The sequence below is a fragment of the Tachyglossus aculeatus genome, unplaced genomic scaffold (assembly GCF_015852505.1).
Source record: "Tachyglossus aculeatus isolate mTacAcu1 unplaced genomic scaffold, mTacAcu1.pri scaffold_122_arrow_ctg1, whole genome shotgun sequence".
NCBI lineage: Eukaryota > Metazoa > Chordata > Mammalia > Monotremata > Tachyglossidae > Tachyglossus > Tachyglossus aculeatus.
The window spans coordinates 164,296-171,471 of NW_024044851.1; the positions used below are offsets into that span (position 1 = coordinate 164,296).

A 7,176-nucleotide genomic window follows, 5' to 3' on the forward strand; every position below is an offset into this window, starting at 1 on the left:
CACTTTGACTATGTTCAGTTCCTTTGACCAGGTCCAATTAATGAATTGTCAAAGCTGCAGCCATCGTTTACAATGGAAAGCAGCATGATCCAGTGGAAAGAGCAGGGGCCTAGGAGTCAAAGAGCCAGAGTTCTAATTCCAACTCCACCAATTGACTGCTGTGTGACCTTGGGAGTGTCACTTGACTTATCTGTGCCTCAGTTACCTCATCTTTAAAACAGGGGCTAAGACTGTGAGCCCCATATAATCTTGCTGTGGGCAGGGAATGTGCCTGATTGTTCTCATATCGTACTCGTCAAGTGCTTAATACAGTGCTTTGGATGGAGTAAGCATTCAATAAATATGGTTGAATAAATGAATGAATATGAGACAGGGACTTTAGCCAACCTGATTTACTTGTATCCACTCTAGTGCCTAATACTGTGCCTAGCACACAGTAAATGCTTACCAAATACTATCATCATCATCATCATCTTCATTATTATTGTTAACCCCAGCACTTAGTAGAGAGACTGGTACATAATAAGTCTATAATATTTACTATTTTTTTTAAGAAAAGAGACTCCATCACATACGGTAAAAAAGAAACTGGTTCTTTACCACTGAAATATCACTTGAGATAAATGGCAATAATTATAGTAGTTGTAACGTGCTCAAGCATTGTTCTAAGCACTGGAGAAGATACAAGAGAATCAGTTCAGACCCAATCACTGTCCCACACAGGACTCACATCTACGTAGGAGGGAGAACAGGTATTGAATCCCCATTTTACAGATGAGGTAACTGAGGAACAGAGAAGTGAAGTGACTTGCCCAAGGCAACCCAGCAGACAAGTGGTAGAGCCGGAATTAAAACCCAGGTCCTCCTACACCCAAGCTCCTGCTCTTTGTACTAAGCCACGCTGTTTCCCAAGGAGCAAAGTGGGAAAGTCCATTGGACCCCAGTAATAATAATAATAATAATAATAATAATAATAATAATTGTGGCATTTGTTAAGCACTTACCATGTGCCAATCAATCACTGTTCCAAGAGCTGGGGTAGATACAAGATAATCAGGTTGGACATAGTCGCTGTCCCACTTGGGGAACACAGTCTGAATCCCCATTTTGCCGATGAGGTAACTGAGATACAGAGAAGTTAAGTGACTTGACCAAGGTAACAAAGCAGAGAGATTAGAGATTAGAATCCACCTCCTCTCCCTTCCAGGCCCGGGATCTACTCCTAGGCCATGCTACCTCCCCATCCACTCTCAATGTTAATTCCCTAACTTGCAATCAGTGAGACCCCTCTTTAAGGCCTCCGGAACTTCCCTGTTCTTCAGGCTGTAGATGAGGGGGTTCAGTACGGGGGTGAGGATATAATAGAAGTCTGAAACCACCTTGCCACAGTCCTTTGAGTCATACGACCTGGGCCTCATGTAGATAAAAAATAGTGGCTCCGAAGAAGAGGCCGACGACACTGAGATGGGAGGAGCAGGTGGTGAAGGCCTTATTCTTGGCCGCCCCTGACTTCATTTGGAGTACCGCCCCAACAGTGAGGTCGTAGGAGCCCAGGATGATGGAGAAGGGGATCTGTAGCATCAGGGTACAGCAAATGTACATAGAATCGGAGACCACAATGTCGTCACAGGCAAAGCGCACCAGAGTGGGGGCCTCGCAGAAAAAATGGTTGACTTCTCGGGAACGGCAGAAATGGTATCTCATGGTGACCCCCGCCTGCACCAACCCATCCGTTGCACCGAGCAACCAGGTGACCACCGCCAGGAGGAGGCAGAGCCTAGGGCTCATGAGAATGGGATAACGTAAAGGGTGGCAAATGGCCACGAACCGATCATAGGCCATGGCGACTAACAGGAAACACTCGTCCCTGTCCAGAGTGAGGAAGATGAAGATTTGGACGGCACATCCGACGAGAGAGATGGAATTTCTGCCGGACCAGAAGTAGCCGGCCATTTTGGGAATGGTGGTGAAGACCAGCATCACATCCATGAGCGAAAGCTGACCAAGCAGGAAGTACATGGGGGTGTGGAGGTGGAGATCTCCGTGCATCAGGAGAATTATAGCTGCATTGCCCATCAAGGAGGTGACGAAGGCCATCATAACCAAGGTGAAGAGGACTTGGTGAGCCCGGGTGTGGTTATAAAGCCCAAGAAGAACGACGTCTGTCCCCATAGTATTGTTTTCCTTCTCCATGGCTCTGTCCCAGCAGAAAGTTAGATCTGGAAAGAAACAAACCAACAATAAAAAAAATCAGTGGAAATGGAAACTTAGTAGCAGGGGAAGATAAGACTGGGTCCACTTGCTTTCTATTGGGAAGCTGAGTCTTGAGAGCACAGAGAATCCGAAATTATAACATTTGTGGTATTTGCTAGGCACTTTCCTTTTTTTTTCTTTGCGGTGTTTGCTAATAGTTTGCTATGTGCCAGGTACTACTCTAAGCGCTGGGGTAGATGCAAGCTAATCAGGTTGAACAAAGCCCATGACCTGCATGGGGTTCAGGTCTTCACCCACAATTTATAGATGAGATGTTGAGGCACAGAGGAAGTGAAGGGACTTGCCCAAGGCCACACAGCAGACAGGTGGCAGATCCGGGATTTGAAACCAGGTCTTTTTTTACTCTTTCATTCATTCAGTCGTGTTTATTGAGCACTTTCTGTGTGCAGAATACTCTACTAAGCGCTTGGAAAGTACAGTTCAACAACAGAGACAATTCCTGCCCACAACGGGCTCACAGTCTAGAAGGGGGGAGAGAGACATCAATACAAGTAAACAGACATCACTAGCACGAATATAAATAAAGAGAATTATAGATATAAGTACACATCAGAACAAGTAAACAGGCATTAATATAAATAAATAGAAATATAGATATGTACCTATACAAGTGCTGTGGTGCGGGGGGAGGGTAGAGCAAAGGCGTGAGTCTGGGCAATGGAGAGGGGAGAAGGATCTGAGGAAAGGGGGGCTTAGTCTGGGAAGGCCTCCTGGAGGAGATGAGCCTTTAGTAGGGCTTTGAAGAGGGGAAGTGTGATTGTTCGGCGGATTTGAGGAGGGAGGACATTCCAGGCCAGAGGTAAGACATGGGCCAGGGAATGATGGCAGGACAGGCACAGTGAGACGGTCAGTACAAGTGGAGCAAAGTGTGCGGGCTGCGGTGTAGAAGGAAAGAAGGGAGGTGGGGTAGGAGGGGGCAAGTTGATGGAGAGTTTTGAAGCCAATAGTGAGGAGTTTTTTCTTGATACGGAGGTTGATGGACATCTACTGGAGATTTTTGAGGAGGGGGGTGACGTGCCCAGAACATTTCTGTAGAAAGATAATCCGGGAGCAGAGTGAAGCATAGACTGAAGCAGAGAGAGTTAGGAGGTTGGGAGGTCAGAAAGAATGCTGATGCAGAAATCCAGTCGCGATAGGATGAGTGTATTAACGTGGTAGCAGTTTGGATGGAGAGAAAAGGGCGCTTTTGGGGGATGTTGTGAAGGTACGACCAGCAGGTTTTGGTGATAGATTGGATATGTGGGGTGAATGAGAGAGCAGAGTCTAGGGTGACACCAAGTTTGAGGGCTTGTGAAATGGAAAGGTGGTAGTGCCATCCACAGGGACGGGAAATTCAGGGAGAACAGGGTTTGGGAGGGAAGATAAGGACATGTTGAGTTTTAGGTGGCGGGAGAGCATCCAGATGGAGATGTCCTGAAGGCAGGAGATGAAAGCCTGGAGGGAGGGAGAAAGAACAGGGCAGGAGATATAGATTTGGGTGTCATCTGTGTAGACACGATAGTTGAAGCCATGGGAGCAAATGACTTCACCAAGGAGTGAGTATAGATGGAGAACAGAAGGGGACCAAGAACTGACCCTTGAGGAGACTGCTAAAGTTAGGGGATGGGAGGGGGAAGGGGAGTCGGCGAAGTAGACTGAGAATGAACAGCCATTCATTCATTCATTCAATTGTATTTATTGAGCACTTACTGTGTGCAGAGCACTGTACTAAGCACTTGGGAAGTACAAGTTGGCAACATAAAGAGACGGCCCGTACCCAACAGTGGGCTCACAGTCTAGAAGCGGGAGACAGAGAACAAAACAAAACATACTAACAAATTGAAATAAATAGAATGAATATGTACAAATAAAATAAATAAATAAATAGAGTAATAAATACTTACAAACATATATGCATATATACAGGTGCTGTGGGGAGGGGAAGGAGGTAAGGCGGGGGGAAGGGGAGGGGGAGGAGGGGGAGAGGAAGGAGGGGGTTCAGTCTGGGAGGGCCTCCTGGAGGAGGTGAGATAAGAGGAGAACCAGGAGAAGACAAAGTCAGTGAAGCTCAGAGTGGATAACGTGTTGAGGAGAAGGGGATGGTCGACAGTGTCAGAGGCAGCTGAGCACTAGAAGAGAAATAGGATAGAGTAGAAGACATTGGATTTGGCAAGAAGTAGGCCATTGGTGACTTTGGAAAGGGCGGTTTCAGCAGAGTGGAGGGGACGGAAGCCAGATTGGAGAGGTTCCAGAACAGAGTTTGAGTAGAGGAATTGGAGGCAGCGAGTGCAGACCACTCGCTCCAGGAGTTTGGAAAGGAAGGGTAAGAGGAAGATGGGAGATAACTGGATGGGGCTATGGGGTCAAGGGTTTTTTAGGATGAGGGAGACGTGGGCATGTTTGAAGGCAGAGGGAAAGAAGCCATTGGAGAATAAGTGGTTGAAGATGGAGGTTAAGGAGGGGAAGAGGGAAGGGGCATGAGTTTTAATAAGGTGGGAGGGACTGAGGTCCGAATCACAGGTGGAGGGGGTGGCACGTGAGAAGAGAGAGGAGATCTCCTCTGAAGTTCCTGCTGGGAAGGACGGCAAGGTAGAAGAGGGGGTCGAGAGGAGGGGGGATGGAGGAGGGGGAGGGGTGACTTTGGGGAGCTCAGACCTGATGGTGTTAATTTTCCTAATGAAGTAGGTGGCCAGATCGTTGGGGATGAGGGATGGGGCATCTATCCACTAGGCCAACTGCTGGGATAGATGCAATGCACTCAGAACAGACCCAGTTCCTATTCCACATGGGGTTCCCAAGCATTAAGTACAGTCCTCTGAAAACAGTAATTGCTCAGTAAATGCCAATTATTGAATGATTCCCAATTTCAAGGGAGGGAGAACAAATATTAAATCCCCATTTTTGCAGATGAGGATACTGAGAAGTAGCATGGCCTAGAGAATAGAGCACAGGCTTGGGAGTCAAAAGGACCTGGGTTCTAATCCCAGCTCTGTCAATTATGTGTTGTGTGGCCTTGGGAAAGTTGTTCTGTCATTTGTCTGCTGTGTGACCTTGGGCAAGTCGTTTAACTTCTCTGTGCGTCAGTTCCCTCAACTGTAAAATGGGGATTAAGATTGTAAGCCCAATGAGGGACAGGAATAGCATCCAAACCAATTTCCTTGAATCTACTCCAACACTTAGTACAGTGCCTGGTATGTAATAATGACTTAACAAATACCACGATCATCATCACAGGGAAGCGAAGTAACTTGCCCAGGGTCGAACAAAAGATGAATGTCAGAGCCTGATGTAGAACACGGGTCCCCTGATTCCGAGGCTCATACTCTGGCCACTACGTCACAAGGTTTGTCAGGATGTTCTGATGGGCAAAAACAAAAATATTGAGAATGATGTCATTGACCCTCATGACAGTGATACGGTCATGATGATCATTACCATAGTTATGATTATTAACACTGTTTTTATTGAGGATTTACTTATGGGCTAGGCACTGGGCTAAATGCTCTGGTACCTGTATGATGTTCAGAATAGGCATAATCTCTCAATCAATCAGCCAATCAGTGGTATTCATTGAGCGTTTACTATGGGTAGAGCACTTTATTGAGTGCTTGGGAAAATGCAGTAGAGTTAGTAGGCACAATACTGCCTTCATGGATTTTACAATCTAATAGGGAAGACAGACAGTAAAAGAAATTACAGAGAAACAATGGAGAATACAGATAAGAGGCAGAATAGCCTAGTGGATAAAACAAAGGCATGGGAGTCAGACGGACCTGGGTTCTAACTCTGGCTATGCCACTTGGCTGCTATGTGACCTTGGGCAAGTCACTTCACTTCTCTGTGCCTCGGTTACCTCACATAAAATGACGATTAAGACTGAGGGCCTCATGTGGGACAGTGACTATATCCAACCTGATTAGCTTGACAAATAATAAATGCTCAGTACAGTGCTCTGCACAAAGTAAGCCCTCAATAAATGCCATTGAATGATTGATTGATTAACAAATACCCTAAAAACAATATGGTGCATGGGACATAGTAAACGCTTAATAAAACCGTAGAAAAAGATACATACATATATGTTGTGGGTTTGGGTGTGGAGTATAAAACTCATATGGATATGGACATAAATATATCGGTCATGCAGAAGGGAGGGAGAATACGGTGAGAAGATGAGAAATCAGTCACAGAATGCTAAATGGAGGGGACAACCAACTAATTTATCTTGTCATGCCGTCGAATTGTTTTCAACTCATAGCGACACCACAGACACATCCTTCCTGGAACGCCCTGCTATCCACCTGCAATTATTCTGGTAGTGCATGCATAGAATTTTCATGGTAAAAATACCGACGTGGTTTACCATTGCCACCTTCCACCCAGTAAACTCGAGTCTCTGCCCTCAACCCTCTCCCATGCCCCTGCTGCCCAGCCTGGGTGAGTTTTGGCTTGTAGCAGATTGCCTTCCACTTGCTACCCACTGCCCAATATAGGAATGGAATGGGTAGGCCTCTGTTTGACTCTCCCTCCCATAGTCAAGACTGGTAGAGTACTGGAAACTCTCCAGGTGTGACCCTGAGAGGGGGAGCTCACTGTGGGCAGGGAATACTTCTCTTTAGTGTTGTATTGCACCTCCCAAGTGCTTAGTGCAGTGCTTTGCACACAGTATGCACTCAATAAATGATTGAGTCAATCAAGTTGGAGGAAATACCAACACTGCAGTTTTGCCAAAAGATGTTCCTCCACCCCCGACAAAATCAACCTAAATGCATGAGAGAACAGCCCCTGACAACCTGGCTTCTCAACTCTTCCCTACACTTGTCACTGGATCCACACAAACCTAGGCCAGGAAAGGCCTAGACACAAAGGACAAGAAGTCTCCAGAGCAACTGCAGACTGAAATGCAATGTGGGAAGGCCTGTC

The 7,176-nt window shown here is 46.4% G+C and overlaps 1 non-coding gene and 1 pseudogene across 1 annotated transcript; both read right to left on the reverse strand.

The window, feature by feature from the left end:
* Window positions 1-1,256: 1,256 nt before the first annotated feature.
* LOC119922719 lies at window positions 1,257-2,193 on the reverse strand (annotated as a pseudogene).
* A 4,507-nt stretch (window positions 2,194-6,700) lies between these two features.
* LOC119922731 lies at window positions 6,701-6,838 on the reverse strand. Its single transcript, XR_005448708.1, has one exon. It is a non-coding gene; the product is annotated as a small nucleolar RNA SNORA7 (small nucleolar RNA).
* Between the last annotated feature and the right edge of the window lie 338 nt (window positions 6,839-7,176).